The 27,223-nt window shown below is 40.7% G+C and overlaps 1 protein-coding gene across 12 annotated transcripts in view; it reads right to left on the bottom strand.

Annotated features, from left to right (window-relative positions):
• The window catches only part of PIP4K (phosphatidylinositol 5-phosphate 4-kinase), a 1,849,876-nt gene that overhangs the window by 1,298,544 nt on the left and 524,109 nt on the right, over positions 1-27,223 (bottom strand). For 2 of the 12 annotated variants that reach the window (XM_067758109.1, XM_067758107.1), the window contains exon 3: positions 8,658-8,853. The exons of the other annotated variants lie outside the window; for them this stretch is intronic. The gene's annotated coding sequence lies outside the window, so the exon portion shown is untranslated. The remainder of the gene's footprint in view (positions 1-8,657; positions 8,854-27,223) is intronic. 12 annotated transcript variants of the gene reach the window in all.

A 27,223-nucleotide genomic window follows, 5' to 3' on the forward strand; every position in this document is an offset into this window, starting at 1 on the left:
ATTTTGAACTGTGAAATTTTTGGATTGTTTCAATTATCCAAGTTTCATAATGCTTATCATGGTGATCGTGGGTTTTTTACTTTGCTGTGTATACATTTTCTTAACAGTTGGTTATTAATCTGTTGCATCTCAAAATATTTTTGAGATTGGAGAACATTGTTTTTTGGACTTTCTGCATCTTAAAAGTGAAAAAAGTTACACTGTGTGACGTCACCACGAAGGTGTTAGAAGATGACCAACAGCCAAATGGTGCTGCGAGTCGCACAGAAGTACACCCGGCACAACAGTTACGAGAGGCTGAAGGGGGCCTCGAAAACTCTCAATCAAAAGGGCAAGGGGTGGACCACGACGTCACGACGAAGTTGCTGAATGGGGTCAAACAGCCCAATGGTGCTGCGAGTCCTACAGATAAACCTCAACACAGTAAAGTGGCGTCGAGCGAACTCCTCCTAACCCTTGAGGAGGGTTCGTTTGACGTGGCGCTGATCCAGGAGCCGTGGCTCTCATCGGGAGGAAAGGTTTCTGGACTTAGCGCGCGCGGATTTGGCGTTTACTATGCGCACAAGGAAGGACGGGTGCGAGCTGTAGTAATGGTAAGGAAACAGCTGCATTCATATATGCTGCCTAATTACACTACTGAGGACCTCGTAGTGGTGGCTGTTGAGCAAAAGAAAAAGCAAGCATTTATTCTGGCATCCTGCTACATGGCCCTTGCTGGGGAGGTTCCACCGATGGAGTGCAAGAGGGTAGTACAGGACGAAGGGCGCAAAAGGGCGGTTGGTCATAGGCGGCGATGCGCACAACAATGCGTGGGTAGGAGCAGATACGAACGAGAGAGGCGAATCTATATTTTGTTACATCCTGCAAACCAATTTGCAGATAGCCAACAGGGGAAATGTCGCTACATACATTGGTCCAACATCCAGCAATGTTTTGGATATTATATTGAGCTCCGAGCGTGATATATCAAGGTATGCTTGGCGGGTTCTTGATAGACCATCCTTCTCCAACCATGCGTATATCACCTTCCGCATCACCCTAAAGAGGGTAGAGAAGGGAGGAACCTTTAGAAACCCTAGGTCAACGAACTGGACTAAATTCCAGAAACATGTAGAAACAAAACTGGGACAACCCAAAGAGGTTGCCAATGTGGAGGAACTGGAACAGTCTAATGAATTCCTAACAAGGACGCGTATAACAAAGGTTGCCATCTAAGAAGATTCAAAGGAAAAGTAAAGCCGCCATGGTGGAGCAATGAGCTGAGTCTTCTAAGAAGACAGGTAAAAGAAATGTTTAAGATAGCAAAGACCGCAGAAATCGAAGCGTGTCAGGACAAGTACAGGGATCTACAAGCGTGAAATTTCCAGCACGAAGAGAATCTCATGGCATATTTTCTGTACGCACATAGAGTGCTCCAGCGAAACAGCACGGTTGAAAAAAGTCCTAGCAAGGGGAAACAAAATCCAGGGACTAATAAAGAAAGAGAACGGGGAATGATCACGTAATAGTGAGGAGTCCCTTGAGGTGCTTTTCGATACACATTTCCCATCGGGAGATGATTTAGAAGAGCCAGCAGACAGCACTCACACTTCGATCACGGAGCGGATAGTGCCGGGAATGCTGACCGATAACAAGATTGAATGAGCGGTGAAGACGTTTTTTAAGTTTAAATCGCCGGGCCCAGATGGTATATTCCTTGCCATGCTACAAGTTTCAAGTAGAGCGGTCGTGGAATGGCTTATGCTTCGATGGGTGCATAAGACTGAATCATGTTCCGCACTCTTGGAGAACTGCTCGTATAGCTTTCCTACCAAAGGCGGGAAAGATCGGTCACGTGTATCCCAAGGACCCATTAGCTTAACATCATTTCTGCTCAAAACCTTTGAGAGGCTGATAGATGTGTACATAACGTCCAACGTGGATGACAAGCTGCTCTCTACAACACAGCATGCGTACACCAAGGGAAGTCAGAAGACACCGCATGGCATAAGGTGGTAATAAGCATAGGGAAAGCCCTGGAATATAAGAAATATGCTCTAGGAGTCTTCTTGGACATTGCCGGGGCTTTCAATAATGTTGCAAAATGGGCGATTATGGATGGTCTTAATTACATTAAAGTACATCCTGCCTTAATCAGATGGATCGGCTGCATGTTAAATTGCAGAAAGACGAGGCCACGAAATCAGTGGACAGGGGCACGCCATAGGGAGGGGTGCTATCACCTCTGCTGTGGACGCTGGTCATCAACCAACTGGTCAGGCGATTCGATGAGAGACCCGTAAAACTTACGGCTTACGCAGATGACTTTGCAATTGTAATAAGTGGAAAGTGCCTTCCAACTATTAGCTCTTTGATGGATCGGGCGCTTCGGGATATTCATACCTGGGCATCTAATGTCGGGTTGAACAACGCGGAGAAGACGGATATGGTCTTGTTTACAAAGAGGTACAAAGTCCCAAATTGGACCCGGCCTAAGTTAGGAGGGTTGACCCTACAGGAGAAACCTTGCAAAAAATATCTAGGAATCATCCGAGACAGTAAGCTATTTTTACAGCGATTGTAAGCCCTACTCTATACTATGGAGTTCTTGTTTGGTGGAAAGCCACACTAAAAAAAACCTACCTCAAAAAATTATAGGGGGTATGCAGACTGTCAATGCTTAGCTTTACGGGAGCCCTGAAAACAATCCCGACGGCTGCATCGTATGCCATTCTGCACATTACACCTTTAGACCTGGTAGCAAAGAACATAGCGTTAACAACTGCATCCAGGCTCGATGCCTCGAGCCAGCTTGAGCGCCGACCATACGGCCATAGTAGTATAGCGTCATCCGTCATAAGACGGACAGACTACCTGATTCCCTACCTGCGCTTCTAGGGAGATCTTAAGGTCACAATAGAGGTAGGTGGTTGGCGCAAGGGTGCTCAAATGGCGGACGAGGCGATACATGTGTACACAGATGGTTCCAAAGTAGTGGAAGGAGTAGGGTGTGCGGTATACTGTGCTGATCCGGAAATCAACAGATCCTACAGGCTGTCGGATTACTGTAGCGCTTTCCAAGCGAAAATATTAGCCGTAACCAAAGCAGTAGAAGCCCTGGAAGAGAATAGCTTAAGCTGTAATAATCTCGCATAGCACAGCATCTAAATGCATGTTAGAATATAAGCAATCTCTGGAGAGAATCGGGACAGGGAGAAGCATACATCTATACTGGGTCCCAGGGCATATAGGAATAGATGGGAATGAAAAAGCGGATGAATTAGCTTGTTCCGTAGACGTGCCAATTAGACTAGGCGAGATTAAGCGACGGCGAGAGGTGCACATGATCGACCAAGCGGGAAAGGCGTGGGTTCAAGCGCGGGGCTATAAGGTGTCGAAGATAATGTGTAGGTCTTACAACATTAGATTAACTAAGTTGCTTCTATCATTAAAAAGAGAGGACTGTAGACTCATGACGGGTATTCTGACTGGACACTGCCTTCTGGCGTCACATGCTTTTAAATAAGGCTTGGTCAGTGACAGCAGATGTAGGAAGTGTGGGTTGGAGGAGGAAACGATCGAGCACGTTCTGTGCTCGTGGCCTGCGCTTGCCAGGCTAAGACTGTAGCTATTAGGAGTGATGCAGCTCTCAGATCTAGAAGCAGCAAGTAGCTTAAATCCTAGAAAGCATCTAGTATTTGCCAAGAGTACGGAGTTATTTTATAACATGGGTCCTGGTTTTTGATAGGGTTTTTCAGCTTTGTCGTTAAAACATACTTCTAGTAAAACTACGGACTCATTCAGCCTATGTGAGGTCCTCGTGGACCGGCCAGTTCAACCTAACCTAACCTAAAAACAATAAAAATAATAATAATTAATTTAATATATACTTAAGTACATATTCATAACAAAATCACCACTTTCACATATGGATATGTGTGATCGACTGGTTAGAGGAATCACAGAAAAATAGCGAAATCCCGTAAGTATAAACAGTTTTCATTAACTGCAAGTGTAAACAAAAATACAGTAACAACATACATAACAACATGACTTAGTTTTACAATTATGTGTGTGTGCATGTTCCCCTTTTTTGGATTGTTGCACTGTTATGAAATGACCGCCTTATGATGTTGTTTCAAAACCAAATTCCTGTAGGCTTGCGCACAATTTTCTGTGTCAATTTTAAAGTGCATTCTTTGTTCATTAGGGGTGTTAAAAATATGTAGCATTTCTAAAGTGAATCGTTTTTTTTAATGTTTTTCATTCCCTATAATGTTAATTTTTAAAGTCAGGGTAGTGTCCTGTGTCCTTAAAATGGGAAGTTAAAGCCGTCTTGTTGTCCGAAGCTAGTCCTTTATTTTATATTGGACCTATGAGCGGAAATCCTTGTCTTGAGTTTGAGTTTTGTTGTCCCAACATATACTTTCTCGCATACGTAGGACCCGTCACGGGATTCTGTAAACAACATCAGATTTCTCCTGACTTGGAATTTTGTCCTTCGTTTTGCTGGAAATGGTTTGTAACGTGTTATTGTGATCACTTCAGATTGAAGTCGAAATATCGACCAACAAAATTATAAATGAATATAAACACAAAAAAATAAATATTTATATTGGGCCAAGTAACAATTTTAATAATACTTTTTTTGGAGCTTTTCGGCCGGGATTTCTTTTCCTTCTTAATAAAAGAACGTTTTATTTAGTCATCCTATGCGTTTCCACGCAATTTTTGCGTCTTCATCAGGGATTTGTTTAATCATCTGTTTATTACAAAAATGAAAAACCACTACATTAATAATTGCTATTTTGAACATTTCTTAGAATTTAACAAATTTTACTTACAATTTTTTGTACATTAACAACTAATTATTTTTTGGTCAATAACATTTAAAGTATAGACATACACATCCATAAATACATCATTGACACCCTGTGCACTCTTTGCTTTCACCAGTCAAACATCTACTGTGATTGCGCTAGCATAAGCGCAGTTTATGCAGTCAACATCGTCTCTATTGTTTACTGTTCTCGAAATGTTTTGTTGTATGCGCAATCCTTCTATTGTCATTCTTCTTCTAATTTTGTTCTCCACATCCAAGATCTTTACGTTGTCAAAATCAGCTGTGTGGTTTTGATCAGTCGAGTGTTGCGCCAACGCTGTGTTATTCTTTTTGTTTTTGGCATCTAGTTTGTGTTCGTTCAACCTCGTTCTTAGCTCCCTTTTCGTTGTACCGATGTAAACTTTATCACAGTTTTCGCCTTCTTTGCCCATGCATGGGATTTCATAAATCACGTTGTGTAGTTGTTCCTTTTTGATTTTGTCTTTGGTTTTGAATTGCGTGATTTGGTTTTTATGCATAATTTATGTTGTTGGTTTTGATAATTTTGTGCAAGGTGTTGTCATCTGTTAGTCTTGGTATATATGTTACTCCTGTGTATATTCTTCTGTTGCTATCATAGGTTTTTGTTGTTGCTGTATTGCTCTTTTTATGTTTTGTGTTATTTTCGGCAGCGGACATTAGAGCAGGCATGCTTAACCAACGAAACGATATCATTTCGTTACGATAATCAACGTTAATAAACGAAACGAAGTCATTTCGTTTCGTTTATTAACGTTAAGATCGTCAAATTAACGAAATGATTTCGTTTCGTTTTCTGCCATATCAAAACGAAAGCAAATCGTTTATGTTGATTATTAATTTCAAACTATGCTGGCAAAGCTGATTGATGGCGGAGTCATTAAAGGTGAAAGCATTAGCCAAGCTGATTGCAACTTTTCTCATGAATTTTGACAGTACAAACATTTCTCAGAGTATTTTTGACATTACCACCAACGAATTACACAAACAAATTACATAGAGTTTGTGTGTGTATGTGCGCTCGTTGTTGCCACCTTACGGCTTCACCATGGCTATAGCATTGCCAGCACAATTCAAACATAAAGTATCACGTTTTTGTTAACGTTTTTAACGTTAACGAAAGCTTTTCGTTTCGGTTAAAAACGAGATACAATTTATCTTGATAATTTTTTTATCGATAATATTTCGAAGTGTTTCAACGGAAACGGTGGAAATTTTTTGATAAACGATTAGCTTAACGTTAAGGTGCATCCCTGCATTAGAGCATCTATTATTTTATTAGGGTGTCCATTTTTTGTAAGTATTGTTTTAGTGATTTTCTTATTTTCTTTTATGAACTCCTGGTCGCTCAAGGAGTGAACTCTATCTATAAAGTTAATAATGGTGTTCTTTTTTTGATTCCAAGGGTGGTTAGATTGGTAATTGATCATTCTTGATGAAGCTACCGCTTTTTATACCAATTTGTTTTTATTTTATTGCCTATGTTGTGGATTTCCATGTCTAGGAATGCAAGTTTATTACATTTTTCGGTTTCCAAAGTAAATTTTAATTTATTATGTTGTCCATTAAATATTCTTAAAATTTCATCTACGTCCTTAACCTTAACAATTGCGAAAACATCATCTACATACTTCGTTATGTATTTGATGCTTATGTCGTTGGATTTTAGCTCTATGATGTTATCGTCAATAATCTTGTCTAGGACTATGTCGGCTATTGTTGGTGATAATGGATTGCCCATTGGCATCCCTTAAATTTGCTGATAGTATTTGTTGTCCTATACAAACGTAGCTTTATCTTTTAGAAGATCCTCCATTTTCATTTATAATCTTTTTTGTACATCATGACAGGTTTATTCTCTTTATCTGCATTAGTGATCATAATGGCATCTTTATGCTGATACAAAAATCGCTTAGTTTCTTCGTAGAGGTGCAATATAAATTTCTCTTTCTCGCTGTTTCTTGATTTATTTTTGAATGTATTAACCCTTGTTGCGAATTTGCATCTGACCATATCTTTCTCTCTACCATCTGTTATGGTTCGAATACTCTGTTCGACATCAGCTATAATATTTAGTGGTGAAAAAGTCTTTCTAGTTATTGGAAGTGCGAATTTGTTCCCAGGGATAATACCCATCGATATTCAGGAGGTATGTCAATTTCGGTATTGTTTGTAAACCAGTCTGCATTGAATTTCAGGTCGAATTTCTCAAAATTTTTCTTGATTCTATCCTTCAGTTTTTATCTAGGTTAGCGTTTTAGTATGTATTGAGGATTGTTTTTGCATTACAACTACGGAGTTGTATACGTTTTTGTCTAGAGTTTCATTTAGTTTCTGTCGTACCTTCACAATTGTACGATTTAAATTACTAATTATCATATTTGCCTCCTTAATTTCCAAATTTAATATTTTGTTCAAAAAAAGATTCCCAATTTTTTGCATTTCAAAAAAAAAAAAATTAGAGAAAAAAATTAGAAGAAGAATGACGATAGAAGGATTGCGCATACAACAAAACATTTCGAGAACAGTAAACTATAGAGACGATGTTGACTGCATAAACTGCGCTTATGCTAGCGCAATCACAGTAGATGTTTGACTGGTGAAAGCAAAGGGTGCACAGTGTGTCAATGATGTATTTATGGATGTGTATGTCTATACTTTAAATGTTATTTAACAAAAAATAATTAGTTGTTAATGTACTAAAAATTGTAAGCCAAATTTGTTAAATTCTAAAAAATGTTCAAAATAGCAATTATTAATGTAGTTGTTTTTCGTTTTTGTAATAAACAGATGATTAAGGAAATCCCAGATGAAGACGCAAAAATTGCGTCGAAGCGCGTAGGATGATTAAATAAAACGTTGTTTTATTAAGAAGGAAAAAAAACCCCGGCCGAAAAGCTCCAATAAAAATATTACTAAAAAATAAGTTTTATTCAGCTGTGAAGCCTTATAGCTCAACAAATCTAACAATTTAAAATATTCAAGGCCAATAACATTTATTAAAAATAAAAGTGAGGGAAAATAAATAAAAAATTTACACATAATTAAGGTCACAGGGATATTTCAAGAAACAATTTCCGTTGCGAGTGGAGATACTTTAAAAGGTCATACGGGTTTTGAGATCGGTTTTTGGGTTACTACCCAATAACCCGGGAACCTGAATATCAGGATAAAAAAGTCGGCACTGGAATGTTAGAATCCCATTTCTGGAATTTTATAAAAAACTATATGCCAAATAATTGGTCATAGTTCGTCAGCAGGTTTCAGTAATTGGAAAAAACTTTATGGAAATTTTAAAATTTTCTTGGTCGGGTGTGGGATGTAAGCACCCCATCGAAAGGTATGCCGAATCGAAAGGTATGCCAAATAAAGTCATAATTGGTCAGCGGGTCCCACTAATTGGTTAGCCATAGATAATTTTTTTTTGACCATTTAAAGTTTTCCAAGGTAGAAACAATTTTCCTCTCTAGACACCCTGTATACATATATTTTCCCAAAAAAATTATGCCAATTAATTGGTCACTAATTAGTTATAATTGGTCAGCAGGTTTCGTACATTTGTTTTTCCTTATTGATGGCGTATTTATAAAATAATACAGAGCTTTTCTCGAACAAATACATTTTGTGTGAGAAGATAGCTTAATGTTGTAGGTCATATTTGCTTTCTACGCTGTCAACGGCGTTAGTTACATATCTCAAATTAACATTTAGAGTAATTTATAAATATGTAAGTTTATGTGGTTTGTACAAGTTTTTATAATTAACCGATAAAATTAAAGATTGTATTCACGTAAGTAAGTATGTATTGAGTTCTTACCTATTAAAGTGATAATTGTGGTAACTTTTGCTGTGAATGTGTTATTGTATGGTTTGTATATTTGTATTTTGTATAGCCGAACGATCTCGGGAACGGCTCAACCGATTTAAATGAAATTTGGCACAGATATAGTGTATCACCTTCTAAGACTGTCTACCTAGGTGTTGTCACTCAGAATGTTTCACAAGGTTGCCACCTATTCGAAATTTAAAGAAAATTGCATTATATATACCGATATGAGTATCAAACGAAAGGTATTTCACTCCGCATTACAATAGGGACATTTTTGAGTAGGGTGTCCATTTAGGGTTGCCACCTATTCGAAATCAAAAAAAATTGCATGAGATATGCCGATATGGGTATCAAACGAAAGGTATTTCACTTCGCATTACAATAGGGACATTTTTGAGTAGGGTTGCCATTTGGGCTTGCCACCTATTCGAAATTTAAAAAAAATTGCGTGAGATATGCCGATATGGGTATCAAGCGAAAGGTATTTCACTCCGCATTACAATAGGGACATTTTTAGTAGGTTTGCCATTAAGGGTTGCCACCTATTCGAAATTAAAAAAAATTCATGAGATAAGCCGATATGGGTATCAGACGAAAGGTATTTCACTCCGCATTAAAATAGGGACATTTTTGAGTAGGGTTGCCATTTAGGGTTGCCACCTATTCGAAATTAAAAAAAATTGCATGATGTATGCCGATATGGGTATCAAAGAAGGTGTTTAAGTGACTTGCGTTCACTTAAATAGGCAACGGTTCCGTGACTTGCGTTCACCTAACCACCCATCCGTGACTTGCGATCACGTCTCCACGTGACTTGCGTTCACTTCACTAGTTATGACTTGCGTTCATACAACCCTGGCGGTAGAGTAGACTGGAGTTGCCATCCAGTGCTTCCAATCAACAGTGTTGGAATTGCTTTCCATCACTAACCTCTGTTATAAATACCAGTGCAATGCTTTGACTCGCTCTCTTGTTTCGTGGAACACCGAACATCTACCAGCAACCAACATCATCTACCCTTTTTGGAATAAACTTGCATCGGATCAAAAACGTAGGAGCGAGCACAACCATCAGCACCGACGTCACCTCCAAATCCATGAGAACAACAAAGGAAGTATCATCCCAAAAATCGTAAGTTATATCTTTCTATATAAAAGCAACCGAGATAGCACTTGCGTTGCGGTATTCCCCACCCTTGCGTGATATTGGTTCTCGAACCTAACCTAGCCCGAAGCCTACCCTTCAAATTCACTATTTAAATTCATTTCGTAAAAATGTTCGTTCCATTGTGGAATTAGTTATATTTCCATTTTATATATATTTGCTGTATATTTGCTTCGGCGGCCACCGTGGTGTGATGGTAGCGTGCTCCGCCTATCACACCGTATGCCCTGGGTTCAACTCCCGGGCAAAGCAACATCAAAATTTTAGAAATAAGGTTTTTCAATTAGAAGAAAATTTTTCTAAGCGGGGTCGCCCCTCGGCAGTGTTTGGCAAGCGCTCCGGGTGTATTTCTGCCATGAAAAGCTCTCAGTGAAAACTCATCTGCCTTGCAGATGCCGTTCGGAGTCGGCATAAAACATGTAGGTCCCCTCCGGCCAATTTGTAGGGAAAATCAAGTGGAGCACGACGCAAATTGGAAGAGAAGCTCGGCCTTAGATCTCTTCGGAGGTTATCGCGCCTTACATTTATTTTTTTTTTATATATTTGCTGTGTGAAGTATCAGCGTTTAAGTTCCTATTGTTAGCTGTAAGAGTTTCAATTCAATAAATGAATTAATATTGAAATACGCATTTGCGTCAATGCGTTAAACATTTGGTCCTTGCGAGCCAAATTTGAATCAGTGGCAACGCAAAATTACAACACTGTTCATATATCGCTATCGCCCCATCGCTAATTTTTTCCATTCGCAATTTTCCCATTCGCGTGTGCTCACCACAAAATTTATGCAAAAAGTTTAAAAATTTAAAAAGTTTGACCTTTCACGAAATTAAATTTCCAGTGTTTTCACACGGTATTTACCACAAACCACGTGCAAAGTTACATACAAAAGTGGTGTGCATACTCGCACCTTAGAAACAACAGCGCACAACATAATTTACGCACCTACGCACAAAAACCTGTGAAGTGAAGTACATTTTAACGGAGGAACGCTCTTTCAATTGGAAAACCACCAAAAAATCATGCGAACCGTGAGAATACGCACGTAAGTATCAGTTCTCAGTTTTGTTCCCAAAAAATACATATTCGCCACCAAGCCGTATATTTAACCGTAATTTGCATATACGGTTATATATATATATTTATATAGATATACACACATACGGAATTCCAGTCCGCTATTGTGCGAATAGCGCGACATAGTCTCAACAATTTCGATCGTCGTTTGCGCTTGCGCTAGCAGCGACGGCAGCCTATCTCCCCTTTTGGCTTTTCACCAACATATACGAATGTACATATGAATATTTTATCATTTGTAAGGTGCAAAATAATTTTCGCTATTTTCACTAGCCACTACCGGTAGTTACCCACTAAAAAACCACGTCCCTTTTTTGGATGAGCTTGCGCCGAAGAAGAGTAGTTAAATTCAATATAATACATATATATATATTCATGTATGTATATGTACAGACTCTTTCTAAGCTTTACCAAGTTCATAGTTGAGTTTTTTCCCAAAAAACTGACGCATATACATACATACAACACCACTAGTCGCGGATGTGCACATACATATAAACACCGGTTTGTATGAATGTGCTTTACATATTCCAAGCACCAACAATTTAAAAAACTGTGGACTCCAGCACGTAAATAAATGCGTGATTACGTTGCTTGCGTCCAACCATAACATCTTTTGAGAAAACCGCTTATCTTGGGTTTCTCAAATATTGAAGATCCCACGTTATGTTGCATATAACGTGTTTGCTACCACTCTTATCTACATATCTCCACCATTATCCATCAACTCTACACATACCACATTTATTTACACATCACACAAACATTTTGTATCACAAAACCTTCAACATAATACGTATATTTCAGTGAATTCGGGGGAAATTCCCTAGTTAATCGTGCTAAGTTCCCCTTTGTGAAATACTTTCGATTTCAGTGGGGCATTCCATAATTAACATTGATTAGTTTCTTTTGGTGAATCTCTCCGTGAGCAGTGCAAACCGATTAAGTGCCCATTCATTTTCGAAAAATCGTTCTCCCTCTGAGCGACAGACGGAAAGTCCACTCCCCCAAATAAGCGTTTCTCGACTTGCGTCTGTAGTGTTAAAGTTTCCAAACCCGAATCTTCGCGCACAATACCAATTGTGAACTAAAATAATCCCCACCCAGCTTGTCTTCCTGGTCATTTTTTATCAAATCAGGCCCTTGATACCGTCTCCAATCATGCCTTCTTCAACAGAAATCGGACTCTTTATTGGAAGTCAAGTTAGAGGACCTCAACGGTCGCTGGGCTTCGTTAAAAAATGCCTATGAAAACGTCTGCATAGCTGAGGACAGCGCAGTTTCTGGGGAGTTTAAAGAGGAAGCCCACAACAAATTTCAGCTTTGTGCTGACTCTTTCTACATCTGCAAATCACATATATTGTACCAATTAAAAATCCTCCGTGGGAATTCGTCAGAGTCTGGCAATACCTCCAATGGGAATCCAACAGGGCCAGGCAATACCTCCCGTCAGTCTCTGCCTTTCGATCCAAGCTCGTCTTCATGTCTCATGATACAGAAACCTTTTACGGTAGTTATGAGGAGTGGCCATCCTTTCGTGATATGTTCACGGCCGTTTACCTCAACCATCCCAAACTGACTCCCGTCCAGAAACTCTATCACTTGCGAAATAAGACTCGAGGAAAGGCAGGCGCAATCGTAAAACAGTACCCTTTGTCCGATGATAATTTTTCATTAGCATGGGAAGCGCTAAAAGCCCGATTCGAAAACAAACGAATCTTAATAGATAAACAATTGAAATTGCTTTTCAACATTCCTCAAGCTACCTCGGAGAGTAGCGAAGGAATTCAAAGGATACAGAACACCATCAATGATTGTCTTGTGATCCTAAAGACGCAAGGATTTTCCGTTTCCGAGTGGGACCCCATTTTAATCTATTTATGTTCCTCAAAGCTACCAGAGGAAACACTCTCTCTGTGGGAGCAGTCCCTCGAATCTAGGAAGGAGCTTCCTAACTGGTCCCAGATGAACCAGTTTCTGACCAAACGTTACGAAGTGGTTGAACGCCTACATGAATATAAAGGCACTAAATCACGCACTTCGTTCCCATCGAAATCCTCGCCTAAAATCCAATCCTATCACTCTCAAGAAAAACTTGCGTTTACTTGTAGATTATGCAACGACAGTCATCCCTTGAAATCTTGCCCCGAATTCCGAAAACTCAGCGTACCAGAGCGTACCAAATTTGTGAAGGATATCCGGTTTTGCACGAATTGCTTCGCTTACAACCATTCATCTACCAACTGTCCCAGTGCCTTCCGATGTCTGCACTGTAAGAAAAACCATCACACCATGTTACACCCTCTCACAACCAACCAGCCCGAATCAAAGGCTACGCCTAGCACATCCGCGAAAAAGGCAACCAATCTATTACACACCGAATCTTCCCAAGAGCCCAGACATCCCATCTTCAACCTCACCGAGGGCAATTGGGAAGAGTCTCCTTCTCCCACCAAACCTGACTTCGAAGTTCAGGCTAATTTCTCCACCAACAACGAGAAAACACTCCTTCCGACCGCCCTAGTGAGCATCGAACACCAGGGTTCTATCTTCACGTTACGAGCACTCATCGATCAAGGCTCACAAAAAACCTTTGTGTCCGAAAAAATACAACACCGGTTACAACTACCTACCTATAAAGAAAACTTCTCAGTCACGGGGATGGGCGGAAAAGTAGTAGAAAATGCCAACCGAGTCTGTCTACTCACGTTGGTACCGAAATTCAATCACACCCGTATCCATACCAACGCCATCGTCTTAAAACAGCTGACCAGTTTTCTTCCCTCCTTTAAACTATCGAAACCAAATCTTTCGGAAATTCAGGATTTAGATCTTGCGGATCCATACTTTTATACACCCGGTCCCATTGATCTCGTCATTGGCAGTGACCTTATACCCCAGATCCTCCTACAGGGAATGAGACACGGAGTTTTTGGGAGTTTGCTTGCGCAAAATACCGTTTTCGGGTGGTATCTGAGCGGACGACTGACCTCCACTCAATGCTCTACATTTCATACCCATGCCACAACAGTTTCAAACGAGGATCAGAGCTTCCAGCTGAAACGTTTCTGGGAATTAGAGGAAGTCGCCGAATCACATCTCCCATCCGAGGACGACCGTGCGTGTGAGTCGTTCTATCAAGAAACCACATACCGACAAGCCAATGGACGTTACGTCGTACGCCTCCCCTTCAAAGCAGGGTTCCCATCCCAGATTTCTCTCGGTTCGTCTCGGTCGCAGGCGATGAAACAAGCGATTCGTATGGAACACATGCTCAAAAAAACTCCGCTCCTTGAATCGGAATATAATCATGTGCTAGAACAATATCTAGCCCTGGAACATATGAAACCGACTTCTCCTGAAGAAATCCATCAAAATGAAAAGTATTTTTCGTATTATCTTCCTCACCATTCGGTAGTGAAACCGGACAGTGCATCCACCAAAGTCAGAGTAGTTTTTAACGCCTCCAAGCCGACGTCTTCAGGCACGTCGTTGAACGATATCCTCCATATAGGCCCTGCTTTGCAAACCGATCTTATGTTCATCATTCTCAACTGGCGTCTTTATAGATATGTATTCAATGGCGACATTCAAAAAATGTACCGTCAGATCCTCCTACATGAGGACGACCAGCAGTATCAGAGAGTTATTTTTCGTCGACCCCATGACACAAAACCTACCGATATCGCCTTAAAAACCGTAACATTTGGAGTGAACTGTGCGCCATACCTGGCTATCCGAACATTACACCAGTTGGCCAAGGACTTGAGGGAACCCTACCCTCTAGCTGAGCGAATTCTCACCAAAGAAACTTACGTTGACGACATCTTGTCTGGAGGACATGACCTTCGCTCCTGCATGCACGCCCAATTCCAAACCATTCATTGTTTGAACTCCGCAGGATTCCCCCTCAAGAAAATCACAGCCAACCATCCAGAGCTTCTTGTCCATATTGCAACAGAAGACTTGCTTGAATCCGACTTCTTGAAATTTGATTGCTCAAGTTCAACGAAAACCCTCGGCATTAGAAGGAATGCATTAAACGATTCCTTTTCGTATACCATAGAACCCACTCAAGTACCTTCTCAGGCAACTAAAAGGCAAATCTTATCTTCGGTTTCGAAACTTTTCGATCCCGCAGGGTGGCTCGCGCCTATTCTGATTCAGGCAAAGATATTGCTACAGCAGATATGGTTAGAAGGTACTGAATGGGACGAATGTGTCCAACCACCCTCCCTCCAAAAGTGGATTCAATTCGTATCTGACCTACCGGTTATCGGAAAACTTCGAATACCCAGATGGACTGAGTTTTCTCCAAACCAAAACATCCAAATTCACGGATTTTGCGATGCTTCCGAGAAAGCATATTGCGCAACTGTATATATACGTTGTCAATCGGATGAAAAAGTCTCATGTCATCTTCTCTTTTCTAAAACAAAAGTAGCACCTTTGCAAACAGTGAGCCTGCCGCGCTTAGAACTGTGCGGTGCAGTCCTATTATCCAAATGCATAAAAAATCTAATCAATCAACTACCTTTAAGGGATATTGAAATCTTCTTATGGTCGGATTCATCAATCGTCCTTGCGTGGCTCGAAAAGCCACCATGCAATTGGAAAATATATGTAGCGAATCGTACGTCACAGATTATCAACAACGTAGGTAACATTAAATGGCGCCACGTATCCACTAACCATAACCCGGCAGACCTCGGCACCCGAGGGTGTAGACCACAGGATTTAATTTACCAATCACTCTGGTGGACCGGACCAGACTGGCTTCTAAAACCACCCGAGCAATGGCCCCTTTCACCGCGTCAGAACGTTGTTCCTCACGAAAAACGAAAGCTTGAGGCGTTCCATATTTCGGAGAATGAACCCGACATCCTAGACCGATTCTCATCTTGGCCGAGGGCATTACGAGTGATAACCTACATTTTTCGTTTCCTCCATCGAATCAAGCCCATACAGTCCACTCAGTCGATCAATTACGAGTCTTTAGTTATCACTCAGGCTGAAATTAACTGGGTAAAAAGACGTCTCATAAAACTTGCACAGACTAGATACTATCCCGTGGAATATGCCCAACTTTCCAATGGACAAACTATCTCAAAAAGGAGTTCACTTCTCCCCCTGAATCCCCTTCTCGACGCAAATGGCCTTCTCCGGGTAGATGGCCGACTAATCAACTCTGATATCCCGTATAAAGAAAAATATCCCGTCATCATCCCTGAATCCTCACGTTTCTGCTACTTATTTCTCCAATATCTACATAATCTATTAATGCATGCTGAACACCAACTCATGGTGAGAACTGCCAGACAGGAATATTTCATTCCGCGATTGAAATCAAAAATTAAGTTTTGCATACGTAATTGCAAAACATGTACCATCTTCAAAAAAGCCTCGAGATCACAAATCATGGCCGCCTTACCACCTGAACGTTCTAACTATTCCTTACCATTCACTTATACCGGACTGGACTTTGCAGGTCCGTTTGACCTTAAATCGTCAAGTATGCGTAAAGCACCAATAATTAAAGGCTACGTCTGCGTCTTTGTGTGTTTCTGCACCAAAGCAATACACTTAGAACCCTGCTCCGACCTTTCAACCAAAGCCTTTCAAGCCGCCTTTTCCCGATTCGTCGGAAGACGCGGTCTTCCCTCACGACTCTTCTCCGACAATGGGAAAAACTTTGTCGGCGCCAATAGGGCTTTCAACGAGACTTCAAACAATTCCTGAAAGAAGCTTCCGATGATATCAAGGAAGAATTCTCTCTTCAATCTCTCGAATGGAACTTTTTACCACCCAATGCCCCCCACATGGGCGGCCTCTGGGAAGCCACCGTTAAGAGCTTCAAATTGCATTTTAAACGCATTGCTAGCGGTCACCAATTTACATTCGAGGAGCTGGCCACATTGCTTGCGCGCATTGAAGCCATACTCAACTCCCGACCACTCTCCCCTATGTCCGACAATCCACAAGAATTACTCGCGTTAACTCCAGGACATTTCCTACGCGGTGCGCCATTGCTGGCTGCGCCGGAGCCCCAACTCGATAATCTATCTCTCCATAACAAATGGGAAAAGCTTAAAAGGTTACATCGCCAATTTAGTCAAAGGTGGAAAGATGAATACCTCAAAGAGCTTTATAAAAGGTATAAATGGAAGACCGCTCAAAGGGACCTTTCTGAAGGAGATTTCGTCGTTCTTAAAAATGAATTGCTACCCCCAAACGAATGGCGCCTGGGCCGAGTAGAAAAGGAGTACCATGGAGTTGACAATCGCATACGTGTCGCCGACATTAGAACGCAACAGGGAATTTTCACCCGACCAATAGTCAAACTATGTCCTCTTCCCATCCAAGCTGAGGTGCCCAGCCCTTAACCCGAATTCACACACACTTTCATCGTCCAATCACCACCGCCAAACTTGTTTAATACTTTTACTAAATCGCATCTCTCTTACAGAAGCCGTGACACCCATCGATCGTCATCTTCGGACGTGTCCGTAGGCAATCGGTCCCGTGTACCCCGTGACCCCAACGTGCACGAGTGCTTGGTATGCTTCCGCTACCACGCCCTGCGTTTTTGCCGGGAGTTCAATCTGATGGATGTAGAGGAGCGTCGCGTCAAGGTGCGCTTCCTCGACTACTGCCCTGTGGCGCGTTACTAACTAGCCTTTTTACAATAGTCAATGAGAGTCATTTTACTTCGCGACACGATTCACATGTCATTCAATGATAAATGTCAAAATGAGTTTTATACTTTTTTTCTCTTTGTTCGAGCTGCCGTGACAAGCGCACGCATTCATCATAAAATTGTAAAAACTAAATCGCAAACATTGTGGTTCATCCGCGAATAAAATCAAGAAATATTTATACAAAGTTATACAGTGTGCTTCCTTGATTCGGCAGCGATAAAGCGTTTCATTAGAAACCATCATTTGTTGGAATAATTCTGCCTACAAAGAAACCCACATTGGTGACCACGACATACAACAAATACAATACAGTGAACAAGGTGCAAATACATATTCGCATTGCCCTCATCGTTTATCGACTCGCGAATGGAATAAACTTACCAAAAACATTAAAGCATCGATATTTTCACAAAACCAAAAGTGAATTTAATTAGAAAAGTGCAATCAAAATGGTTTTTTTTGCAAAAGTCAAAAAATTAAAAACGCACAAATTTCACCAGCTGATTCACACATTACGTCACTTGTGCGCAACAAAATTAAATTGTTTGCAACACAAAAACATTATTATCCAAAAAATTTATTTGGGAAACGTGCCCAACAGAAGCCAAAGTGGAAGATAACCAGTATCTTGACGATTTCAACCGGAGCTTTCGGATGATATTCAAGATGGACGAATCGAACAATTCAAATGGACAATCAGCATCAAACGTAAGTACCGCTAGCAATTTTCCTTTACCTGAAATTAGTAGAATTACAATAAAGGCACCGACGTTCGTAAAAAATGAACCGGATTTATTTTTTATTCAAATGGAAGCTCAATTTACCAACGGTGGAATCACTAGAGATAACGCTAAATATAATCATGTCATTGCTGCACTCGATCCTCAATATTTGTCAATGGTTTCTGATTTGATTCGTAATCCGCCGGACGACGGCACAAAATATGAAACATTAAAAGCGCGTTTAATTAATGAATATACAGCATCTGATCAAAAGAAATTAAAAGTTTTGTTAACAGAAATCGAACTCGGTGATGACAAACCATCTCATTTATTGCGTAAAATGCGTGATTTAGCACGAAGTTCTATGAGTGATGAAGCATTAAAATCACTTTGGATCGATCGTCTACCCGAAAATGTGAGAGCGGTTGTAGCCATTTCTAACGATAATTTGAACACATGCGCCACTTTGGCCGATAAAGTAGTGGAATTAACTTCTTCGAAACAAATCTCCGAAATCAAAACGGAAATAAACCCTTCTTTGTCACAGTTAAAAGCACAAATTGATGAACTCACAAAATAGTTTAATGACTTTAGGGCAAGTCGAAGTAAAAGTCCCAACCGAGACAACAACAGTAACAGACGTTCTCGATCTAAATCAAATAGAAAACATCCATATTGCCGTTATCATTACAAATTCGGGGCACTTGCTCGCAAATGTGAACAACCTTGCCGGTTCAAAAAACCTGAAGGCAGTTCAAACGATAATTCGGGAAACTAAAAACCACTTCGCCACCGACGGTACACGAAGTGGAATCAAATCTCACTCGCCGTCTCTTCGTCACTGATCAATCAAATCATCGCAAATTTTTAGTCGACACTGGCGCAGACTTATCAATTTTGCCAAAAAATTTATTCAATAAATTAAATAAACCAAATTCCTATAAACTTTTCGCCGCAAACGGCACACCCATAGAAACTTTCGGTAGCATTACTTGCAATGTCAATTTAGGACTAAGATGTGATTTCATTTGGACATTTTTGATAGCAAATGTGTCCAAACCCATTCTTGGCGCTGATTTTCTTGATGAATACGGATTATTGGTTGATATAAAAAATAAACAATTGATCGATGTTCATACAAATTTACGAACTAAATGCAATTATCATCTTACACATTATCAAAGAGTCTCTTCGGTTCATTGCAACTCTGATTTCAGCGAAATAATAAATGAATTTGTAGATCTCACTCTGCCTCCAACTTTCAATAAACGTGATAATTTGAAACCTAGTACGGTAAAACATCAAATTATTACAACGGGTCGTCCCACTTTTTCACGAGCACGTCGTTTAAACCCTGAAAAACTTAAACTAGCTAAAGTTGAGTTCGAAGCAATGCTAAAAGCGGGAATTTGTCAACCAAGTAAAAGTCCTTGGGCAAGCCCATTGCACATAGTACCCAAAAAAGGCGGCACATGGCGTTTTTGCGGTGATTATCGTGCTTTAAATGCCGTTACAATTCCTGATCGATATCCCTTACCTCACATCCAAGATGTAACACACATATTTGCAAACAAACAAATTTTTTCAAAAATCGATCTCGTTAGCGCATACAATCAAATCCCAATAGCAGAAGAAGACAAAGAGAAAACTGCAATCATTACACCCTTCGGCTTATTTGAATTCAATGTGATGACTTTTGGTCTCAGAAACGCATCTCAAACTTTTCAACGTTTCATGAACAGTATTTTTCACGATCTTGATTTCGTCGTTGTCTACATCGATGACATTTGCATAGCTTCAAATGACATGAGCGAACATCGAAAACATTTGAAAATTGTCCTACAACGTCTTAAAGAAAAAAACATTAAAATCAACCTTGCCAAATGCGAATTTGGACAACAAACAATCACTTTTCTCAGTCACATCGTCACAAAAGATGGCATTTTACCAAAAACTGAAAAAGTTGACGTCATTAAAAATTTCAAAAAACCTGAAAAAGCACACGAACTCCGTAGTTTTTTGGCAATCCTTAACTCATATCGTCGCTTTCTACCAAATGCTGCTCAAATCCAAGGCAAACTTCAGCTGCTAATAAAAGGCAACAAAAAAAAAGATAATTCGCAAATTGCTTGGAACGACGATGCATCTTTAGCATTTGAAAAATGTAAAGCTGATATCGCCAACGCTGTCCTGTTAGCTCACCCAATTCCCAATACAACTTTGGCATTACACGTGGATGCTAGTAATCACGCAATAGGCGCAGCCCTTCACCAAATCAACAATGGTCAACTTCAACCATTAAGTTTCTATTCCAAACGATTAACCGATACCCAAAAGCGTTATAGCACCTATGATCGTGAACTTTTGGCAATCTTTCAGGCAATCAAACACAACAAATTTATGATCGACGGACGCAATTGCATTGTGTATACTGACCATAAACCATTAACATTTGCCTTTCGACAAAATCCCGACAAAGCTTCACCCAGACAAGCACGTCAACTTGATTTCATTGGTCAATTCACAACGGACATTCGTCACATTTCCGGCAAAGATAACGTTGTTGCAGACTTATTGTCGCGCATTGAAGAAATCAAAGTCAACGATATCAGCTTAGAACTTCTAGCAAATTCTCAAATAAACGACAACGAACTAAATGACATTCTGGAAAGAAAAATCCCATGTTCTTTAAATTTGAACAAAATTTATCTTCCTGGTTCTAATCTGCACGTTTATTGCGACACATCTTCTAAGCAAATCAGACCCTTTATCGTCGGTAACATGCGAAAGAGAATTTTCAATCTTGTGCACAACATCTCGCATCCTGGTAAAAGGGCTTCTGTCAATTTATTAACCGAACGTTATGTATGGCCAAACATCAAATCGGATGTCTCTAAATGGTCAAGTGAATGTGTTAATTGCCAAAAAAGCAAAGTTCACAAACATAACAAAACTGCTTTAGCTAATTTCAATGCACCTGACGGTCGTTTCAAACACATAAATATTGATATCATTGGACCTTTGCCGTTATCCAAGGGATTCCGTTATTGCTTAACATGCATTGATCGTTTCTCACGCTGGCCAGTTGCAATCCCCATCGAAAACATGACAGCTGAAACGGTAGCCAATGCACTCATTCATGGATGGATTTCACACTATGGCGTACCATTACATGTCACAACCGATCAAGGTCGACAATTCGAATCGAATGTATTCAAAGAATTGAATCGTCTTCTTGGTTGTAAACACATCCGTACCACTCCCTATCATCCACAAGCCAACGGCTTGATTGAACGTTTCCATAGAACTCTGAAGGCATCAATCATGTGTCATCAAAACGAAACTTGGTATGACGTGTTACCTTTAATCATGCTCGCATTAAGAACGACAATTAAAAATGATTTACAAGCTTGTCCAGCTGAATTGTTATATGGCACAACTTTAAGATTGCCAGGCGATTTTCTCGATGACAAAACTACTGATCTCTCGACAGATTTTGTTAAAAATCTAAAAAACGTCATGAACCAAATCAAAACCATTGTCACTTCGAATCACTCTGTGAACCATTGTTTCATTCAAAAAGAACTTTCGAATTGCACACATGTATTCCTACGTGATGATTCCGTTAGAGCACCATTTAAACAGCCATATGATGGCCCATTTGAAGTTGTTAAACGAAAAGAAAAAAATTTCGACATTCGGGTAAATGGAAGATTGGTAACGGTATCGTGTGACCGTTTAAAAGCAGCTGTATCATATAAGGATAATAATGAAACGAATACCAAAAATTTTATTGTAAAAAATAATGTTAAAGAAAACAATGAACCTCTTAGTCAAAAATTTGAACATGCCAAAAAATCCAATAACGTTAACTGTGTACCCACAGAAGTTAGAACACGATCAGGAAGACTGATTAGAAAACCCAATCGTTTTGTAACTTTTTCAACGTGATCGGTGGATCACTGGTGGGGGAGTATGTGGCGGTTTACTAACTAGCCTTTTTACAATAGTCAATGAGAGTCATTTTACTTCGCGACACGATTCACATGTCATTCAATGATAAATGTCAAAATGAGTTTTATACTTTTTTTCTCTTTGTTCGAGCTGCCGTTAAAAGCGCACGCATTCATCATAAAATTGTAAAAACTAAATCGCAAACATTGTGGTTCATCCGCGAATAAAATCAAGAAATATTTATACAAAGTTATACAGTGTGTTTCCTTGATTCGGCAGCGATAAAGCGTTTCATTAGAAACCATCATTTGTTGGAATAATTCTGCCGACAAAGAAACCCACAGCCCTAATTGCCTCGCCCGAACACACAACCATGTCCGAGACTGTCGATCCGAACAAAAGTGTAAGATATGTCGTCAGTGGCACCACACCTTACTGCATCGTCCATCCACGGAAGAGGTGGAGGTGGAACACACAACCACCGAAACGGCACGTCAACGAGCAAGAACCCCAGCGGCCCGACCAACCTCACCGCCCGCCGCCGCCACTTCTCGATCGGCTTCAAGACCCGCCACTTCACCTGCTCGACGTAGACCTCAGCCGTTGGATGCTCGCTGGTGCCTCGAGCTCGACAATGCCATCACTGCCTTACAACGCCTCCGCAGAGCAGTTGCACCTGTGCAACGGGGGCGCCATGTATAAGTGACTTGCGTTCACTTAAATAGGCAACGGTTCCGTGACTTGCGTTCACCTAACCACCCATCCGTGACTTGCGATCACGTCTCCACGTGACTTGCGTTCACTTCACTAGTTATGACTTGCGTTCATACAACCCTGGCGGTAGAGTAGACTGGAGTTGCCATCCAGTGCTTCCAATCAACAGTGTTGGAATTGCTTTCCATCACTAACCTCTGTTATAAATACCAGTGCAATGCTTTAACTCGCTCTCTTGTTTCGTGGAACACCGAACATCTACCAGCAACCAACATCATCTACCCTTTTTGGAATAAACTTGCATCGGATCAACAACGTAGGAGCGAGCACAACCATCAGCACCGACGTCACCTCCAAATCCATGAGAACAACAAAGGAAGTATCATCCCAAAAATCGTAAGTTATATCTTTCTATATAAAAGCAACCGAGATAGCACTTGCGTTGCGGTATTCCCCACCCTTGCGTGAGATTGGTTCTCGAACCTAACCTAGCCCTTGCGCGGCCGCAAGACGGATCAAAATCCAGAAGCCTACCCTTCAAATTCACTATTTAAATTCATTTCGTAAAAATGTTCGTTCCATTGTGGAATTATTTATATTTCCATTTTATATATATTTGCTGTGTGAAGTATCAGCGTTTAAGTTCCTATTGCTAGCTTTAAGAGTTTCAATTCAATAAATGAATTAATATTGAAATACGCATTTGCGTCAATGCGTTAAATAGAAGGGTTGGGATAGTTAGACGAAATAGTACTCTACTTACTCATATTCTATTAAAGCTTTAAAGGAGAATATTAAAGTTAGAAATCTTCGTAAAAAAATCTTACACATGATTCGACTTAGTTTTCTTAATTTCACACACGCTAATAAAATTGAAATGCAATATCAAGGCACCGTGGCAAAATCTAGCAGAATATATTTAAATGCATATTTTAGGCAAATATCAAATGAATAATTTCTCATAGATTACTATTAGAAAGATTTCTCACCATAGCAAAAAGATATCTAACCATGGTAATTTGCTACCGTTGAACACTAGAGGCATATGTTCAATTTGAAAACGACATCTAACCATTTAACTACTTACCAACAGATAGCGCTTAGGGAAGTCAGTTGACATTTAATTAAACTAGCAGATAGTTGTCATAACTAATGGTTGTCATTCGTGAAATTTGCAAGTTTTTGGAATGTAATAAAATTGTGAGACTTTCATAATGTATAACTAAAAAAATTTTTGAAATTAATAATTCGCCGCATGAAGATACTCGACCTAAATAACTTAGTTCTCGCTTTCACTAACTGTCATAACAATCCCTTTTACTGTACGCTGGAATTACTCATTTCAAATTTTTCATTCCAGTTCATTTTACGGTTAGTGTTTGATATGTTTTTGAAAGAAATCAAATATTGGTAAGTAAAAGTATATAATATATGTACATATAAAAAAGTAGAGTTTGATTAATGATGACATGTAGAACCAAGTATGTTATGCGGCATACTCGAAGATTGCTGAGAAAAGCTCGGTCGCCCAGGTAATAATTATGTAATAGGAGAATGCGCATTACGTCCAATGGGGGATTTCCGATATCAACACTCGTGGTGAGTCACTTTTTTGATTACCTTTTAACAACTAACCTGGTAGTTTGCAACATTGGTAACGAACCAACTTTTATTACTAAAAACCACAGAGAGGTCATAGACCTCACCATTTGTAGTGAAAGTATGTATGGATATGTAAAAAATGGCGTGTTCTAGAGGAATACCCCTTCTCAGACCACTGCTACATCGAAGTTGTGATAGACTTTTTGGTGGAACAACCCATCGTAAAACGCAACCCGCGCACCACGAACTGGGAAACCAACATTTTTTGCTATCTAGGGAGCTACAGGAATTGCCCTCACAAAGCTCCTCTTCAACGGAGGAGCTGGAGGATCTGGTAGCGACCTTCACAACGGCACTCTCTAATGCCCTCGAACAGGCTTGCCCAGAGCCAAAACCACGCGGAAACCGCAAACCCCACTGGTGATCCCATGACTTGGACTTACTTTGCAAATCCTGCAGGATACATTATAACAGGGCAAAGAGCCTATACAATGAGCCACAATGGGTATTATACCAAGACAATTTAAGGGCATACAAAAAAGCCCTAAGACAGGCGCAGAGAATTTCGTGAAGAAACTTCTGCACAGGGGTAGAAAACGTTAACGATACAGCAAGGCTGCGATGCTTACTTTCAAAATCCCAAACAGGAATGAGCTTTTTGCGGAGGCATAACGGTACCTGGACCAGCTCAGAAGGGGAGACTCTAGAGCTGCTCCTAGACACACACTTTCCTGGAAACCAGAACTACCCACCAGAAGTACCTGCAAGAAATCTGGCCGTAAATATACCCATAACGGAGGAGAGGGTTAAGTGGGCAGTTAAAAGCTTTAAACCTTTCAAGGCTGGCGGACCGGACGGGATCATTCCCGCACAACTTACTAACTCCTTGGAGGTTACAGACAGATGGCTATGTCATATATATTCCGCCTGTTTGGCTTTAAATTATATTCCGCATGCGTGGAGAAACGCTACGGTCATATTCATTCCTAAGGCTGGTAAAGCCTCTAATTACGAGCCAAAGGACTACAGACCTATTAGTCTCTCGTCCTTTGTGCTAAAGGCCCTAGAGAGGGTCATAAATGATTTCATCACGACCACTATTGATAGCAAGCTCATATCTGGCTATCAACATGCCTTCATCAAGGGCAAATCCACTGAGACAGCGCTGCACAGCCTAGTGTCTACTATAGAAACATCCTTGATCGAGAAGGATTTCTGTCTAGTGGCCTTCCTGGATATTGAAGGAGCCTTCAACTGTATAAGCCCAGACGCCGTCAATAACGCCTTGACGGATCTGGGCGTAACAAGGCCCTCGTGGGACTAATCGATCAACTACTCAGGGGAAGGAAAATACTTTCATCCATGGGAAAGTCTGATATAATACGATATGTCACAAGAGACACGCCTCAGGGTGGGGTTCTATCCCCGCTCTTATAGAACCTAACGGTGAACACGCTATTACGAGACACACTTTGGGTGGCGACCTAGCTATTGCTTATAGGGGCAAATTCCCCCAAACCTTGTGTGACTTGATGCAAGTAGCACTGCTGGAGGTTTCATCGTGGGCATGCAGATGCGGACCCAGCGTCAATTCAGACAAGGCGGAACTTGTCCTATACACCAAACGGTACAAAATACCACCGTTAACCCTACCGGAACTAAATGGAGTGCGCCTTAATCTGGCCGATAGGGCTAAATTCCTAGGCGTGGTTCTGGACGAAAGGTTGAACTGGAAAGATAATATTATCCAGCGCCACAAAAACAGCGTATATCGCTTTATACACGTGAAAAAGAGCCATAGGTAATAAATGGGGTCTTACCCCCAAAATTTGCAGATGGATCTACACATCGATTATCCGACCCATACTGCTGTACGGGGTAGATGTATGGTGGACACCCTTGGACAAGGCGTCACACAGAATACCGGCAAGGAAATCTTTATTTTCAGCGATAGCTAAGCGGCAATAAAATCCCTTGGTTCCTATTCATTCAACTCCGAATTGACACTAAACTGTCGCCGATCTCTTCAGGAGATGGCCCAACAGAACCGTGTACACCTCACATGGGTCCCGGGACACAGGGACATAGAGGGAAACTGCGCTGCAGAGGAACTTGCTAGGCAGGGCACGACCAGACAGATTCTTCCTGACAAAGAATGCCAAGGTATGCCTTTTGCCACTTGCAAGCTAATGCTAAAAGAGTATACCTACAGTGAAGCCAACGAAAGGCATGCGAAAAGGCTAGAAGCGCCCTTCCGACGACGCTGTAGAAGTTGTAAAGAAGACGAGGTAGAGGACACGGTGATGCACCTCATCTTCAACTGCCCGGCTTTAAGTGGCCCCAGACAACGCTGTCTGGGAGCTCCCTTCCTGGGCGATCTCCGCCAGGTCTGGGAGCATGATATAAGGAGGAGGGCTAATGGTGTCTTTCTGTGGTACCACAACGGGCCAACTGATACTGGCCTATGTGGGGCCATGGGGCAGCCACTACTACCTAACCTAACCTAATAGTAGACTTTTAACTTGCCTCTTGAAGTCGATCATATTAACGGATATGTTAACATTATCAGGCAGTTTGTTGAACAATCTTACACCATAACTACGTATAGAATTTGTGCTTCTTTGCG

This window comes from Eurosta solidaginis, chromosome X (assembly GCF_040869045.1).
Source record: "Eurosta solidaginis isolate ZX-2024a chromosome X, ASM4086904v1, whole genome shotgun sequence".
In the NCBI taxonomy this organism is placed as follows: Eukaryota; Metazoa; Arthropoda; class Insecta; order Diptera; family Tephritidae; genus Eurosta; species Eurosta solidaginis.